The sequence below is a fragment of the Sus scrofa genome, chromosome Y, assembly GCF_000003025.6.
Source record: "Sus scrofa isolate TJ Tabasco breed Duroc chromosome Y, Sscrofa11.1, whole genome shotgun sequence".
In the NCBI taxonomy this organism is placed as follows: Eukaryota; Metazoa; Chordata; class Mammalia; order Artiodactyla; family Suidae; genus Sus; species Sus scrofa.
In genome coordinates, this window is record NC_010462.3 from 43,259,860 (window position 1) to 43,279,274 (window position 19,415).

Genomic DNA, 19,415 nt, shown 5'->3' on the forward strand with positions numbered 1-19,415 from the left:
TAATTTCACCGTTAACTTCCTCCTACTTGACACCTCTCTTGCACCACCTACAGCGGCTCACCTTGGGATAATGCTTCGGCACGAGTCCATCCGTCTCTCTGCCCACCTCCTTCAGAAGCCACCGAGAAGATCCAGACCACCCGTGCAGATGGACACTTCCCTGTCCAGGAGCAATGGTGTTCCCTCTTCCTGCTGGAGGATTAGGCCTTTCTTGGGAGCATTATTCCATCGCATGGACCACAATGATTTCAAGAGCTAGAGGGGCGTGGGCCTTTCTCCTCTTTCGCTGCTGAGAGAAGAAAGTCCACATAGTAGATCCCTGTGTTCAAGGTGATAGGATTTCCATGGATATCATTCCTCGGCTAAAATGACTGTCCTGATGGATGCCCTTGGCCACGATGCAATGATTCGTGACGTCCAACCCTACATAATAAGAGCCGGCCAGGTGTATGTGATTCCAAATAAATTTAGATGTGTTCCGGATGTCGGGGTCGCCACACATGGCATGCAACCCTTCCTATGGTGGTGGTCAATCTGAGCTTCTCAGGCTGGCCTACCGCACAGCCAGGGCCTCGGCCACCCACGATCCGAAATCGGTCAACCACCTACTCCAAACCTCACGGAACCTTGACACAAGACAAGGGCCATGGATCAACCGGGATTCCTCAGCGACATAACTTGTGTCCCTTCCTGCTGAGTCCCAAGGGCCGCCTGCTTTGACGTCCTCCACTCTTGTAAGTTTAGAGAGAGTGTCGATAGTATGCATGTACGATTTTCTTGTAAGAACAGAAGAAGTTGGGCCGTACGGGGGAACAACGTCTAAGGATGTCTGTCTTCCCACCACAGAAATGGATTTCCAGATGTGAAAATGACACCCAGAATACCCTGGGAACTGCGTTAACATTGGCTTTGACCAGACCCATTCGGCTCAGTGCTTCCATGCTCCCTGGGCTCTCCGCAAAGGCAGGGTTCTAGTGTACTTCCTGAGTAGGAAGCCCAGGTACCAGAGATCAGGGCCTTCTAGAGGCTGGTGGGCCTCCCACGCCCGCCCTCAGGCCTAACGGCCATCTGCCCTGGTTGCCAGGCACCTGTGTGTTTGGGTGGCCGAGGTCTGTTGGGTCTATTGGGGCCCATGATCTGAGGCAGAGTTTTGCTGCCTCTCGCGCTGGGAAGGGCCTGCCTTTTGCCACCAAATGGATTTGGCTGCCAGCCCCAAAGCCATCTGTGTCTTCCAATGGTTCCCACTGATCTCATATAGATCCACCTCATCAACCTATCACAAGTGTTTATTATCTAAGTTTGGTCTTCTGCCTTCAAGGTAAATATTGCTAGAGCCCTTGTCTTAATGTGCTTGTAAGTGTGTGTTCTCTGTGCCAAATACAGGACGATGTATATTGCAGGCAATATGTGGTTGTCAGCGGATTTCTGATTATGGCTGAAAATTGCAATAATATGTGTAGGATGGCCAAGTTGGATGGTCTCTATACCTACAGAGGACTAGTTCCTGGAGCACTTCTTGTATGTTTGATAGGAGAGTAGATGATCAAGGGTAAATTTTGTGTAAAGACTTGGGATCCAATTCTGTCTAATATATTTTATCTAGGATAACTGATATTAATTTTGGGGCAGAAGTATTTGAGAGAAAGTGAAGGACTGAAAAACAGGGAGAGATATAGGGATAAAGAATTTTTATTCAAGCAATTGCCTAGAGTATATTCTCAACGCCAAGCAGGTGTCTGTTTTTTCTGGTGGATATCTGATATCAGGCAAAAATCAACACTCTTGTACCAGATAATGCACTCATTTTTGTAATGCCTCTAGAAATGTACCCATTACACTCACTGCTCCCTACTGGAAGATAGGGGTTAGAGACCCTGTTTGGCACCCTTTTCTTCTCAAATGGCATGTCATTGGGAACAGTTTAACGGACAGTATACATTTTCCCTGAGTGAAAAGCCCCTTCCCATGTAAAGGGCTGCTCATATGGTGTTCTTTCCTTGTTTTAATTATCTAGGCTATTTGGGCAGTGGGTCTTTTTCAATTATATATTTTCTTTCCAAATGAGATTTTATATTGTATATTCCTGGGATGCAGTATTGGAAAAACAACATTGACCTTGATATGCCACACATGTTCTGTGAAAGAACCACAATTATGTAGAGAGCAGGTGGGCCCATATTCGGTGGGGTTGCCTTACCACTGAATGGTCCAGCCCAACTGAAACCATGGCAATGACATGATGCCCTTTGAGCCTTGTGAAACAACCTACTCTCTGTGAGAGGAGAACTACATATTGGGCCAAATGTGGGAAGATCTCACACTCACATTTCTAGGATTGGACGATGGGCAACCTGGGCTTTATTATGGAGGTATGTGGATGCTGATGCAAATGATTATCCAGTAGACTGAGTTGTAAAATTTGATGAGCAGTATTATCTCCAAATTCAGTTTCATGGCTAAACCTCTCATTAGTCTCCTGAGCTAAACATCAATTATAAAGGCTTGCTGTTTGATCATGTTATAGCTTAAAAGGACCAGCGAAACTACCACCTCAAGACATTTCCTACATGTGAAAAATGCTCATGCGTAATGCCCATTTGAAACACCTCATTTCAGAACCCAAAAAAGAAACAATGCCCTCTTCCCACAACCAATATGAGGCCATCAATATTCCCATTGAAGAACTCATTAAATAGGCGGAAATTAAAAATCCAAGCTTTTGAATATACATGTCAATAAGGGAACACATATACTAGCCATCCAAATCAAAGGAAACTTAACTGAGAAGGAAACTAGAATACTTCTGGTGGATTTTCCACAGATGGGTTAGAAGAAGGCCTACCTCTCTTTGGGTACTGGCTGTTACTGTGGTGACTAGTACCACTGCCAGATTGTTTGTGGTGTCCACAATTGTATGGCAGGGAAGGAGGGTCTCTCTTCTGATCCTCCATGAGCTCTGTGGTGAGGGCTTCAAGTGGAAGGTCTTGAGGTTTCCCTCTTGGAGAAGAGGGGACTCTGTCCTTGACACTGTGTGTCTAGAGAAGGATGAGGACTGTCCAAAAATGAGAATGATTTTGGGTGACAGAAAACTTGTGCTCTGGCCAATTGTCATCCATGTCCTGGTCAAGAGTTCTTAGACTGATTTTCGGATGCCAATTCACTGAGATATGGATAGTCACAGACTTCATTTCCTAGATCCTCCAAGAATGAGTAAAGATGTCCACCACCCAGCAAATTCAGAATACCTGATCATCCACGTATGGTATGCTTAAGGAAAGCAGATTCCTGCTAGAGCCCTCACGTGAACGTGGTTGAAAATATTTTGATCTCTGAGTCAAATTTGAGACCATGTAGACCACAGTGCAGATGAGTTGGTCACTGTTTCACCGTGAAATTCTGACAATGGAAAGTGTGGGGGAATTGGAATATATGTCTATTCCTACAGAGGAGTTATTTCTGGAAGACCGCTTGTAGTTTCAATAGTGTATCAGAAGACGGGGTGGAAATGCTTAGTAAAGACTTACACTGCTTCCCTGTCTTGGATATTTACCCAGGATCACTCAAGGTATTCTTGGGACAGCAAGATTAGAGAGAGAGAGTGGAGAGAGTAGCAGAAAGAGAGAGAGAGTCTGTGTGTGTGTGTATGACAGAGAGAGAAGAGATTTTGATTCAAGGAACTGTCCAGTGCAAAATCTCAGTGCCAAGGAAGTGTTTCTCGTTCAGGTGGATATCCGACTTAAGGGAAGAAACAGCACAATTTCCCCAGACACTTCAATTCATCTTGGCATGAATATTTAAATGTGGCCCTTACATTCCCTACTCCTTGTTGGAAGATAGGGGTTAGAGCCCCTGTTTTCCCCATTTTCCTCTAAAATGACATGATGTGTGGATCAATGTAAAGGACAGTATACTTTTCCCATGAGCTAAGAAAAAACCCTTTCCAACTAAAATACTTCTCATATTGTGTTCTTCCTCACTCTTCCCTGGTTTTCAGTATACAAGCTATGTGGGAAGTGGGCTTTTTTCACTCACATAATTTCTTTCCAACTGAGTGTTTATACTGTGGATACCTGGGATGCACTTTTTGAAAAAAAAATTCACGCTGAAATGCCAAACATGTTCAGGGAAAGAGCAATAATCACGTAGAGAGAAATTGAGCAGAGTGGGTGGAATTGCCTTCCGTTTGAAAGGTCCAGGCCTACTCTGGACATGGCAATGTTAGGAAGGCCATGGAGCCTTATGATACAACAGACTCTCTGTGGGAGGAGATACGTGTTTTGGACACCATGCCCAATGGGATTTTCTCCCTCAACCCTCGAGGGTTGGACGATGGGCAACCTGAGCCGTTGTTGAAAATGACGTAAAAGATGATCCATCCGATGGGTGGTACAATTCAATGAACAGTCTTATCTCCAACTTTAGCCTCACGGTCAACCACTCACATTAGTCTCCAGAGCTATTTCTTGCAAGATCTCTCATGTGAACAAATATTGATAATGATACGATCTATGAGTTTATTTTGTGACCAGGTAGAACACAGTACACATGATATGGTCAGCCCATCACTTGTAGGGCTGACAATGGGAAGAGTCAGGAGATGATGACCTGATTTGTAACGTCTCTATTTCCACAGAGGAGTTGTTTTTGTACCATTGCTTCTATTATGGATGGGGTTTGGAATATGAAGGAAAAATTTTGGATAAATGCCTGGACTGCTCTACTGGCTGAGATATTTATTCCTGGATCATCGCAAGAAATGTTGGGAGAGCAGGATTGAAGAGAGAGTGAAGAATGGAGAAACAGAGGGGGAGAAAGAGTGAGAGAAATGAGATTTTGATTCCAAAACCTGTCCAGAGCAAATTCCCCACGCTGAGCATTTGAGTGTGTTTCAGGTGGATATCCAACTTCAGGGAAGATAAATCACTCTTGTGCCAGATTCTAAACTCCTTACTGGTTTTACTATTAAAATGGGGCACTGACATCAGAGCTTCCCGTTGTGAAATAGGGGTTACGGTCCCTGTTTGGCACTCTTTTCCTCTAAAATGAAATTATGTGAGGGACAGGTTAAAGGACAGTATACATTTTCCCTGAGACAAAAGGCCCATTCCCATTTAATGTGCATCTCATGTTGTGTTCTTCCTAATATTTCCCTTGTTTTCAGTATCCAGTCTCTATGGTGAGTGGGTATTTTATTTTCACATCTTTTTGCCCAACTGAGATTTTATACTGTGAATTCCTGCAATGCATTTTTTTTTGAAAAAAAAAATTAACCCTGAACTGTGGCACATGTTTAGGGAAAGAAGCATAATTTTGTAGATAGCAGGTGGGCCCAGAGTGGGCAGAGTTGACTTCCCTCTGAAATATCCAGACAAACTGGTTACTATGGCAATGGCATTAACCCAATCATGCCTTGAAGACCAAGTGCTATTCTGAGAGAACAAGGGGCATTGGGGATAGCATGTGGAAAGCTCTCACTCTCACAACTCAAGTGTTGGATGATATGCTGTCTGAACTGTTTTTCTGGAGGTATGTTGATACTGATGTAAATGATGTTCCATCAGATGGGTGGTACATTATGACAAAATATTTTATCTCCATCTTTAGTCTCAAGTCCACCACCCTCATTAGACTACTGAAGTATATATCAATTATAGAGCCTTGCTGTTTGATCATGGCATATCTTAAAGTGACAAGTGAGCCAACCATTTCAAGTTTTTACTACAAATGAGACTCATGCCTAATGGTCATTTGAAACACATAATTCCAGAGCCAAAATAAGGCAACCATGCCCATCGGCCTTCAAACAAGCATGAGGCTTTCAATGTCACCACTGAAGGAGACATTTAAAGGGGGAATTGCAGCTCCACTCTCCTGAATATATATGTAGAAGGCTTAAACCACATGCTAGATTTCCAAAACAAAGGAAATTTACCTGAGAATGAAACCTGGATATTTCAGGTGAATTTTCCACAGGTTGATAAGAAAATCCCACTCCCTCTTTGGGTGTTGGCTGTAGTTTGCTGACATGACCATTGCAAGATTATGCATTGTTTCCACAATTGTAAGAAAGGTATGGCAGGTCTCTCTTGTGAGCCTCTGTGAGCCCTGTGTTAAGGTCTTCAAGTGGAGGGCATTGTGGTTTCACTTATGGAGGAGAGGGGATTCTGTCACTACTAATCGAGGGTCAAGAGAAGGATTAGGATTTTCCCAAATGGTGACTGGTATTGGGTAACATAATAATTGCACTCCACCCCATTTTCTGCCAGGCCTTGGTCAAGCGAGTTCATACCATTGTTCGAATGCACTTCAGTGAGACATGAAGTGTCACAGACTTCATTTGCTAAATATCCCAAGCATGGGTCCAGATATCTATCTACCCAGCAAATCCAGAAGACCTGATCATCCAGGTGGGGTTTTCTGTAGGAAATCTACCTCTTGCTAGAGCCCTCATGCGAATATATTTGGAACGTTTTTGGTCTCTGAGTCAAATTTGGGAACACAAATACCACAGTACATATGAGGTGGTCAGTGGATAATCTTGAAATTCTGAAAATGGGAAATTTGGGGGAGGATGGCCTGAGGTGTAATGTCTCTATTCCTAAGAGGACTTATTTCTGGACCTCAGCTTGTATTGAGTATGGGCTTCATATATGGAGGAAAAATGTTGGGTAAACTTGGAATGCTCTTTTGGCTGAAATATTTCATCTAGGATCACCGCAGGAAATGTTGTCACAGCAAGATTTAAGAGAGATTGAAGGAGGTAGAAGCAGAGGGAGAGATAGAGAGTGAAAAAAATGAGATTTTGATTCAGAAACAATTCAGGAAAATATCACAGCGCTGAGCACGTGTCTGTGGTTCAGGTGTATATCCAAACTTGTGAAGATTCAGCACTCTGGTCCAAGATTCTTCACTCCTTGGCATGACTCTTGAAATGTGGCCCTTACATTCACATCTCCCCACTGCAAAATAGGGGTTACAGCCCCTGTTAGGCACCATTTTCTTCTAAACTGGCACGATGTTGGTGTCAGGTTAAAGGACATTAGATAATTTCCCTGAGTGGAAAAGCCTCTTCCCATGTAAAGTGATTCTCATATTGTGTTCTTTCTCAATCTTCCCTTGTTTTTGTTATCCAGGCTCTTTGGTAAGTTGGTCTTTTTCACTCATATATTTCCTTTCCAAGTGAGAGATTATACTGTGTATTTCTGAGATAATGGTTTTGGAAAAAAAAAATTCCCTGAACTGCCACACATGTTCAGGGAAACAGTCATCACTATATAGAGAGAAACTGGGACCAAAGTGTGCAGATTTGCCTTCCCTCTGAAAATTCTAGTCCAATTGGTCACCATAGCAATGGATTATGCCCAATAAATCTTGCATCCAAACACACTCTGTGAGATGAGGGGGGTGTGTTGGGTGGCATATGGGAAGGTCTCATTCTCAAAGGCCTAGAGTTTGATGATGGGCACCCTGAGCTGTTGTTCTGGAAGTATGTTGATATTGATGTAATATATGATCTATCATATGCATTGTGCATTTTGACAAAAATATTATCTCCATTTTTAGACTCATGGCCACCACTCTCATCAGTCTAATGAGGTAGACATCTGTTATAAAACTTGGTGTTTGTTCATGGTGTATGTTAAAGGGACTAGTGAGCTGACCACCTCAAGTTTTTCTTACAAGTGAAAAAAGAGTCATACATAATGGCCATTGCATACATGTCATGTCAGAGCCAAAACAAGGAAATCACGCCACTTGGCCTTCAAACAAGCATGAGGCACTTGATGACATCCCTGAAGAAGACATTGAGATCGGGGAAATTACAGCTCCACTCTTCTGATTACACATGTCACTATTTGAAACCACATGCTAGTTTTCCAGAGCAAAGGAATTTTTATGGAGAATATAACCAGAATATTTCAGGTGGTTTTTCCACAGGTCCAAAGGAACAAGCCCTCTCTCTCTTTGTGTTCTGGTTGGTAGTGTGTTGACTAGGGGCAGTGCCAGGTTTTTTTGGTGTCCGCAATTGTAAGAAAGGGAAAAGTGACTCTCTTGTGATACTCCGTGTATCCTGTCATGAGATCTTCAAGTGGAGTATCTTGAGTGTTCCCTCTTGGAGGAGAGGGGCCTCTGTCCCTGCAAATTGAAGGTCTAGGGAAGGACGAGGATTTTCCAAAATAGAGACTGGTTTGGGTTACAGAAAACCTGCACTGTGGCCCATTTTCAGCCAAGCCTTTGTCAAGTGTGCTCATATTGGTGTTTGGATGCCAATTCAGTGAGGCATGAAGAGTCAGAGACTTGATTACCTAAATCCCACAAGTATGAGTCCAGATGTCCATCTCCCCATCAAAGCAGAAAACCTGATTGTCAAGGTGTGGCCTTCTGAAGGAAAGCTCATTCTTGCTAGAGCCCTCGTGTAAACCTGGTTGTAAATATTTTGATATCGGATTTAAATTTGGGATCACATACACTGAAGTTCATATGCAGTGGTCTGTGTGTCACCGTTAAGGGCTGGAAATTGAAAAGAGGGGGAGGATGGCCTGCATTGGAATGTATCTGTTCCTACAGAGGATTTCTTTCTCTACCACAACTTGTATTTTGGATGGGGTCAGAAGATAGAGGGCAAATACATACTGAGTAAGGTCTTGCACTGCTCTCCTGGCTGAGATATTTCTTCCAGGATAAACCCAGGATGTACTGGGGCAGAAGGAAGAGAGATATGGGATGTGAGGCAGCAAGATATGAGAATGGGAGTGACAGAAAGAGAGAGATGGAGATAAAGGAGATTTTGTTTCAAGGAACAGCCCAGGGCAATAACTCAGCCCTGAGGAAGTATCTGTGCTTTAGGTGGTTATCTGACTTCAGGGAAGAAACAGCACTCTTGTCCCAGATTCTTCACTCATTCTTGTCATGACTCTAGAAATGTGTCCCTATGTGGGAAGTGGGTATTATCACTCATTTATTTTATTTACAACTGAATGTTATACTGTGGATTCCTGGGATTCAGTTTTTGAAAAAAAAATGTTGACCCTGAACTGCCACACATATTCAGGGAAACAACCATCATTCTGTAGAGAGTAGGTGGGCCCAGAATGGCTGTAGTTGCCTTCCCTCTGAAAGGTCCAGTGAACTGGATACCATGGCAATGGATGACGCCCATCTAGTCTTGTGCCCAAACTGCCACTCTGTGAGATGTGAGGTGTGTGTTGGGTGGCATATGAAAAGATCTCACCCTCATACATCGAGGAAATGATGATGCTCACCCTAAGAAGTTTTTCTGGAATATGTTGATATTGATGTAATATATGATCCATGAGATGATTAGTACATTTTAAGGAACAATATTATATCAATATTTATGCTAATGGCCAAGAGTCTCATCAGTCTACTGATATAGATACTGATTAAACAGTCCTGCTGGGTGATCACGTTTCATCTTAAAGTGATCAGTAAGCCGAACACATGAAGACTTTTCCTGTAAGTGAAAAAATACTCATGCCTTACTGTATTTTAAAACACATGATCCCAGAGCCCAAACAGAGAAAACATGACACTCTTCCTTCAAATATGCACGCGGCCCTTGATGTAAGCACTGAAGAAGACATTCAAAAGGGGGAAATTACAGCTCTGCTCTTCTGATTATGCATCTCAATAACTGAAACCACATGCTAGACATGCAGAGCAAAGGATTTTAAACCAAAAATGAAACAGATGTATCATGTGGATTTTGAACAGGTCAATAATAACAAGTCCTCACTCACTTTGGTCGCTGGCTGATATTGGTGTGACTAGGGCCAGTACCAGCTTGTCTGTGGCAGCCACAAATGTAAGGATAGGAACCTCAATGATCCTTATGATCCTTATGAACCTTATGAACCTCAATGATCTCCGTGGTGAGGTCTTCAAGTGGAGGGTATTGAGGTTCCATCTTGTAGGAGAGGGGATTCTGTCTCTGTCAATTGAGGGTCTAGAGAAGGATGAGGAATGTCCAATATAGAGGCTGTTTTGTTAGAAAAATTTCACTCTGGCCCATTTTCAACCTGGTTTCTAAAGGGTTCTCAGATAGGTGTTTGGATGCCAATTCAGTGAGACATGAAATGTCAGAGACTCAATTACCTAAATCCTACATGTATGAGTCCAGATAGCCACCTCCCCAGCAAATCCACAAAACCTGATCTTCCAGGAGTGGCCTGCTCTAAGGAAAGCTAATTCCTGCAAGAGCCCTCATGTGAACGTGTTTGAAAATATTTTGATATCTGAATCAAATTTGGGACCATGTAGACAAGATTGCACATGAGGTGTTTAGTGGGTCACCATGAAATACGGGGGTGATGTCCCGAGTTTTAGTGTACCTACTACTACAGAGAACTTCTTTATTGATGAACACTTTTATTTTGGATAGGGAACTATAAGATGGATGGAATTTTTTTTTTGTAATGACTTGGACAGATTTCCTGCCTGAGATAATTTATCCAGGAACACCCAAGGTAATCATGGGACAGCAGGATTCCAGAGAGAGTGAAAGAGGGAGAAGGTGGGAGAGGGAGAGAGAGAGACAGAGAGAAATGAGGTTTTGATTAAAGCAAAAACTCTGCACTAAGCAAGTGTCTGTGGTTCAGGTGTATATCCTACATCATGGAAGAAGCAGCACACTTGTCCCATATTCTTCACTTTTTATTTACATGATGTTTTAAATTGGCCCTTATATTCAAGCTCCCCACTGGAATATTGGGGTTAGAGCACCTGCTTGGCATCCTTTTCTCTATAATGTCATTTTGAGTGGATCAGGTTAAAGGACACTAGTTATTTTCCCTGAGTCCTAAACCCCTTACATTTTAAATTGCTTCTTATGTTGTGTTAATCGTCATTCTTTCCTTGTTTTCAGTATCCAGGCTCTTTGTGAAGTGGGTCTTTACCAGTCACATATATTCTTTCCAAATGAGATTTTATACTGTGGATTACTGAGATGCAGTTTTGAAAAAAATGTTGACCCTGTACTGCCACACAAGTTCAGATAAAGACCAATAATTTTGTTGAGAGGGTGTAGGCCCAGAGTGGACAGAGTTAACATCCTTCTGAATGTTACTGGCAAAGAGGTGGCAAGGGCAATATCATGATGCCCATTAAGTCTTTTTGCAAAAGTTCCACCCTATGAGATGAGAATTTATTTTTGGGCGGCATTTGGGACGCTCTCACCATCCCACATTGAGTGTTGGGGGATGTCTGAAAATTGGAATATCTCTATTCCTAAAGAGGAGTTTCTCCTGGAACCCCACATGTAGTTTTTATGTGGGATATGAAGACAGCGGTATATTGTTGGGTAAAGACTTTTACTGCTTTCCTGGCTGAGATATTTCTTCCAGGATCACTCCAGGTATTCTTGGGACAACAGGATTCAAGAGGCAATGTAGCAGGAATTTGGATGGATATATATATATGAGATTTTGATTCAAGCAGCACTCCAGGGCAAGATGTCAGCACTGAGCAGGTGTTTGTGGTTAAGTTAGATATCCAACTTCAGAGAAGAAACAGCTCACTTGTCCCAGAATGAGTATTGAAATGTGGCCCTTACATTCAATGATCCCGGCTGGAAGATAGGTATTATAGCATTCGTTTTTGACATTTTCTATGAAGTGGCTTGGTGAGGGGAACAGGTTAAAGACAGTAGACCTTTCCCCTGCGCAGAAAAGCCCATTACCACTTAAAGGGCTTCTGTTGTTTTCATCCTCACTCATTTCTTGCTTTCAATATCCAGAGTGTATTGGAACTGGGTTTTTTTTGCTCACATATATTCCTTCCAAATGTGTTTATTCTATGGATTCCTGGGATCCAGTTTTTTAAAAAAATGTTGTCCCTGAACTGCCACACATGTTCAGGTAAAGATCCATTAATATTAAAAGACCAGGTGGGCCCAGAGTGAGCAGAGTTGCCTTCCCTCTGCAAGTTCCAGTCCAACTGGTTTCAATGGCAATGGCCTGACCCCAATGGAGACTTGCGGACCAACTGTCACTCTGTGAGATAAGAGGTGCATATTGGGAGGCATGTGGGAGACACTCACCCTCACACCTTGAGTGTTGGACGACTTGAAACATGTGCTGTCGTTCTGTAGGCATGTAGATACTGATGTAAATGATAATCCATCAGATGTTTGCTAGATTTTTATGAAAAATATTATTTCCATCTTTAATCTCATGGCCACGACACTCATCAGTCTATGGAGCTAGACATGGATAACACAGTCTTGCTCTTTGATTATTGTATATCTTATATGTATATCTTGTCGCCCACTTGTGTGAGCCAACCAACTCAAGTCTTTTCCTAAATGTAAAAAAAAATACTCATGCCTAATGGTCTTTTTAAATACACCATCCCAGATCCCAAAAGAGAAAACATGCCTCTCTTCCTGCAACCAAGCAGGAGGCCCTTGATATCATACATGAAGAAGACATTCAAAAGGGGGAAATTACAGCTCCCCTGTTCTGAATATATATGTCAGTACAGTGGACTGGAAACATAGGCTAGCACTCTAAATGCAATGAAATGTTAAAAGAAATTGAAACCAGGTAAATTCAGGTGGATATCAAGGGGTTGATAATCATGATCCCTATCTTTGGGGTCTGGCAGGTAGTGCGTTGACTAGGGATACTGCCATCTTTTTTGTTTTGTGGTGTCCAAATTTGAAAGGAAAGGAAGGAGGGTCTCCCTTTTGAGCTCCATGGGCTCTTGGCTAGGTCTTCAAGTGGTGTTTCTTGAGGGTTTTCTCTTGGAGAAAGGGGATTCTTTCCCTGCAAATCAATGGTATAGAGTAGGCAGAGGAGTGTCCCAAATAGACACAGATTTGGGTGACAGAAACCTTGCACTCTTGACCATTGAGTGTACTCAGACACGTGTTTTGATGCCAATTCAGTGAGACATGAATAGTCAGAGTTTTCTTTCCCTAAAATACCCAAGCATGAGTCCAGATTACACCTCCCCAGCAAATCCAGAAAACCAGATCGTCTAGGTGTGGTTTGTTGCAGGAAAGCTAATTCTTCCTGGAGCCCTCAAAAAAATTATCTATATGTCAAATTTGGGACCAAATAGATGGCAGTAAATTTTGGTGGTCGGGGGTCACCATGAAGAGATGACAATTGTAAGTATTGGTGGAGGATGGCTGCAGTTGGAATATCTCTATTCCTACAGAGGAGATATTTCTGAGCTACATCTTCTATTTTGGATGGGGGATCAGAAGACGTAGATAAAAGGCTTGTTAAATACTTGACTGCTCTCCTGGCTGAGATATTTCACACAGTATCACCCTTTTTTCTTGTGGCAGCAGGTTTTGAGAAACATTCAAGGGAGAAGGAGAGAGAGATATAAAGGAGATATTGATTCAAACAACAGTCAAGAGCATAGTCCCAGTGCCAAGCAGGTGTCTGTGGCTCAGGTGGATATCTGACTTTAGGGAAACAAAAGCACTCTTGTACCAGATTCTTCTCTACTTATTGGTATGACTTTTGAAATATGGCCCCTTAAATTCACTGCTGTCCACTGGAAGATATGTGTTAGAGTGCCTTTATGGCAACCATTTCCTCTATAATGGTATGATGTTGGGATAAGATTAAAGAACAGTACACATTTTCCCAGAGTGGAAAAGCCTCTTCTCGTGTAAAGGTCTTTTTATGTAGTGTTCTTACTCCATCTTTCCTTTATTTCTGTATCCAGGCTATTTGGGTAGTGGGTATTTTTCACTCACATATTCTCTTTCTGACTGTGTGGATTCATGGGTTGCAGTTTTTGAAAAATTATGTTGACTCTGAGCTACCAAACGCATTCAGGGAAACAGCCATAAGTAGGTAGAGAGCGTGCAGAGTTGCCTTCCCTCTGAAATTTCCAGGTCAACTGGTTGCCACAGAAAGGGTATGATAAGCATCGAGTCTTGCAACCAAACTGCCACAATGTGAGATGAGAGGGGCCTGTTGGGTGGCATGTGGTAAGCTCTCAATCTCATAACTCTAGTGTTCAAAGCTGGGTATGCAGAGCTGTTGAGCTCGAGGTATGTTGATACTGATGTAAAGGATGATCAATCAGGTGAGTGGTAAATATTGATGAAAAATACCTCCATCTTTAGGCTCATGCCCAAAATTTCATCAGTCTACCAATCCAGACATTAATTATACATGCTTGCTGTTTCCTCATGGTATATCTTTAAGAGACTGCTGAGCTTGACGCCTCAAGTATTTTTCTACACTTGAAAAAAGGTTTGTGCATAATGGTGGTTTGAAACACGTCATCCCAGAGCACAAACACGGAAACCATGCCCCACTGCCTTCAATCAAGCATGAGGTCCTGGGTGTCACCCATGAAGAAGACATTCAAAAGGGGGAAATAACAGCACAACACTTCTGAATATATATGTCAATAGCTGAAAACACATGCTAGACATCCAAAGCAAAGGTATTTTAACTGGGAATGAAACTGGGATGTTTCAGGTGGATTTTCCACAGGTTGATAAGCACAAGCCCTCCCATTCATTGGGTGCTGGTTGATATGGTGGGGACTAGGTTCAGAGCCAGCTTGTTTGAGGTGTCCAAAATTGTAAGGAATGGAATTAGGGCCTATCTTGTGATCCAGCATAAACCCTGTTGGGAGGTCTTCAATTGGAAGTCTTGAGGAATCTCAAGACTGCATGAGAGGGAATTTTTTCCCTGCCAAATGAGGATCTAGAGAGGGAAGAGCAGTGTACCAAAGAGAGACTGGTTTGGGTGACTGAAAACTTGTACTCAAGCCAATTGTCAGCCAGGCTTTTGTCTAGGGTGATCAGAACGTTGTGCAGATGTCAATTCACTGAGAAATAAGGATACACAGAAATTGTTTCAAAAAACGTGTCCAAATATAAACATACCCAGCAAATCCAGGTGTGGTCTGATGCAGGAAAAGTAATAAATGCTAGAGCCCTCATGTGTATGTTGTTGAAAATATTATGATCTCTGAGTCAAATTTGTGACCACTTTGTCCTCAGTACTCAAGAGGAAGTCAGAATGTCACTGTGAAAGCTTACAAATTTAATAATGGGGGAAGGATGTCCTGAGTTGGAATGGCTCTATTCCTACAAAGGAGTTCTTTCAGGACCACCGATAAGGGAGATTTTGATTCAAGAAACAGTCCATGGCATGTTCTGACAACCGAGCATGTGCCTATTGTTCAAGTGGACACCCAACTTCACAGATTCTTCACAGCACTCTTGTCACAGATTATTCACTCCTTCGTGGTGTGATTTGTGAAATGCAACCCTAGCATTCACTGATCGCTGCTGGAATATAGGGGTTAGAGCCCCTGTTTGGCACCCTTTCTTCTAAATTGGCATGATGTGGGGATCAGAGTAAAGTAGAATAGATATTTTCCCTGAGCCATAAAGCCCCATTCTCATGTAAAGGGCTTCTCATTCTGTGTTCTAACTCAGTCTTTCCTTGTATTAACTATTGAGTCTATTTGGGAATTGGATCTTTTTCTATCACATATTTTCTTTCCAAATGATAGTTTATACTGTTGATTCATGTGATGCAGTTTGTGAAAAAAAATTAACCCTGAAGTGACACCTCTATGCAGGTAAAGTTCCATAATTACAGAAAATTTAGGTGGGCCCTGAATGGGTGAAATTGCTTTGCCTCTGAAAGTTCAAGGCCAAGCTTTTGTCATGACAATTTCATGACACACATGGAGGCTTGCAGCTAAACTACCACTCTGTGAGAGGAGAGGTGTGTGTGTGGTGGCATATGGGAAGATCTCAACCTCAATACTCGAGGGTTGGACAATGTGCACCCTTAGCTATTTTTCTGGAGGTATGTTTATACTTATGTAAAGGATGATCCATCAGATGGGTGGTACATTTTGATGAAAAATATTATCTCCATTTTAGCCTCACGGCCACAACTCTCATCAGTCTCCGGATATAGACATTGATTAGATAGTTTTTCTCTTTGATCATGGTATATCTTAAAGGAAGAACTGAGCGTGACACCAGAAGTGTTTGTACATATTATAAAAGACATGTACCTAATGGCAATTTGTAACATGTCATCCCAGAATGCACACACAGAAACCATGCCCCTCTAGCTACAACCAAGAATGAGGTCCTCAATATTATCCCTGAAGAAGACATTGAAAAGGGGGAAATTACAGCACCATTCTTGTAAATAAACATGTCACTAGATTAAACTACAAGCTAGCTATCCAAAAAAAAAAAAAAAAAAAAAAATTTAACCGAGAATTAAACTGGGATAATTCAGATGGATTTTCCACGGGTTGATAAGACAAAGATCTGTCTCTCTTGTGGTGCTGGCTGATTGTGTGGTGATTAGGGTGACTTCCAATATGTTTTGGTGTTAACAATTGTAAGAAAAGGAATGAGTGTCACCCTTGTGATCCATCATGAGCACTGTTTTTAGGTCTTCAAGTGCAGGGTTTGAGGGTTCCCTCTTGGAGGAGAGTGGACCCTGTCCCTGCCAATCTATGGTCTAGAAAATGATAAGGTGTATCCCAAAGAGAGTCTGGATTTGGATGACAGAATGCTTGTGCTCCATCCTATTTTCAGCCAGACCTTGCTCAAGGGTGTTCAGACCAAAGCTTGGATGCCAATTCTGTGTCTCATGAAGAGTCACACACTTCATTTCCCAAATCCCCAACAAGAGTCCAGATGTCCACCTCCTCAACAAACCCAGAAGACTTGATCATCCAGGTGTGGTCTACTGTAGGGAAGTTAATTCTTGTTAGAGCCCTAATGTTAAAACGGTTGAAAATATTTTATTCTCTGAGTCAAATTTTGGACCATGTAGACTGCAGTACACATGAGGTGGTCAGTGAGTCAACGTGAATGGGTTACAATAGGACAAGTGCAATGAGGAGGTCTGTGATGAAACCTCTCTATTCCTACCAAAGAATTCTTTCTGGTGAACCATTTATATTTTGGATCAGGGATCATAAAACGGAGAGAAAATGTTGGGTAAAGACTTGGACTGCTCTCCTGGGTGAGATAATTCTTCCAAATTCACCCAATCTATTATTGGGGTAGAAGGATTCAAGTGACAGATAAGGAGGGAGAATCAGAGAGAGACAGAGAGATAGTGATAAAGGAGATTTTTATTCAAGGAAGAGTCCAAGGCAAGAACTGAGCATTGAGCGGGTATCTGTTGTTCAGGTGCATATCCATCGTCAGAGAATAAACACCACAGTTGTCCCAGAATATTCACTATTATTGGCATGACTATTGAATGGTGGGCTTTACATTCACTGATCCCTGTTTCCAGATAGGACTTAGAGTCAGTCCTTTAAATTGGCATGATATTCCAATCAGCTTAGAGAACAATAGACATTTTCCCTGAGCCAAAAAGCCCCTTCCCACGAAAAGTCTTGACATGTTGTGCTCTTCCTCACTCTTTCCTTGTTCTAAATATCCAGGCAATTTGTTAATTATGTCTTTTTCACACACATATGTTCTTTCCAAATGATTATTTATATGGTGGAATCATGGGATGCAGTTTTTGAAAAATAATATTGACTCTGAACTGCCACACATGGTCAGGGAAAGAGCCATTATTATGTAGAGAGATGTTGGGCCCAGAGTGGGTGGAGTAACCTTCCCTCTGAATGTTCCATGTCAATAGGATGACATGCAATGGCATGACATTTATTGAGCCTTTTGGCACATCTACCATTGTGTGCAAAGAGAGGTGAGTGTTGGGCAGAATGTGGGAAGCTCTGACACTCATACATCAATGGTTGGACGATGAACAACCTGAGATATTGTTCTGGAAGTATGTTAATAATAAAGTAAAGGCTGATCCATCAAATGGATAGTACAATTGACAAACAGAATTACCTCCAAATTCAGCCTCTTGGCCACAACTTCCATCACTCTCTCGAGGTAAATATGGATTACACAGTCTTGCTGTTTGATCATGTTTTATCACATAAAGGGACCAGTGAGCTGACCACCTTAATTTTGTGTGCATGCGATAAAAACTCGTGCCTAATGGCCATTTCAAACATATAATCCAAGAGTGAATACTAGGAATAAATGCCCCAATGCCTTCAAAAAATTACGAGGCCCTCCATATCACCACGGAAGAAGACATTCAAAAGGCAGAAATTACAGCTCCATTCTTCTGAATATACACATCAATAACTGAAATGACATGCTAACAATCCAAAGCAACGTAATTTTACCCAAGATTGAAGCTGGGATATTTCAGGTGGAATTTCCACAGGTGGATAAGGAAAAAACCTCTCTCTCTTTGGGTGCTGGCTGGTAGTGTGGTGCCTAGGGCCTGTGCCAGAGTGTTTGTGTGATCCACAAATGTAAGCAAGAGAACAAGAGTCTATCTTGTGAACTGACATGAGCCCTGTGCTGAGGTCTCCAATTGGACAGTCTTGAGAGGTAGCTCTTTGAGGAGAGGGGACTCTGTCCCTGAAATTTGATGGTGTAGAAAAGAATGAGGAATGTCCAAATTAGAGATTGACTTTGGGTTATAGAAAACATGTACTCCAGCCAATTCTCAGCCAGTTTTTCATCAAGGGTGTTAAGACTGGTGTACAGAAGCCAATTCAGTGAGTCACGTAGGGTCCCAGACTTCATTTGCTAAATGTCCCAAGAAAGATTCCAGTTGTCCACTTCCCCAGGAAATCCAGAATCCCTGATCATCCATGTTCTGTCTGATGTAGGAACGGTAATCCTTGCTAGAGCCTTCATGTGAACGTCGTTGAAAATGTTTTGATCTCTGAGTCAAATTTGGGGCAACATAATCCACCATAAATATGACGTGGCCAGTGTGTACCTATGAAGGGCTGGTAATGGGAAGAATGGGAGGAAAATTGCCAGAGCTGGGAGGTACCTATACCTACAAGAGGAGTTCTTTCAGAACAATGCTTGTATTTTGGATTGGGGATCAGAAGACCGAAAATGTTTGGTAAAGATTTTGATTGCTTGCCTGGCTCAGATATTTCATCCATGACCACCTCAGTTATACTAGGGGCATCAGGATTTGATAGAGTGTGAGGGAGGTAGAATGGTAGTGAGAGAGAGAGTGAGAGGAAATTTTGACTCAAGCAACAGTAGGACAGGTGTCTGTGGTTCATGTGGATTCAGGGAAGAAACACAGCACTCTTGTCCAATACTTCACTCCTTCTTGACGTGACTCTTGAAATGTGGCCCTTATAGTTATGTTCCCGCTGGAAGTAGGTGTGAAAGTGCTTGTTTGTCACCCGTTTCCTATAAAATGACATGATGTTCACTAACATCAGGCTAAAGGACAATAAACCTTTGCCCTGAGGAAAAAATCCTCTTCCCATGTAAAGGGCTTCTCATGTTGTAATCTTCTACACCCTTTCTTTGTTTTCAGTATCCAGGCTATTTGGAATGTGGCTCTTGGTCAAGCACA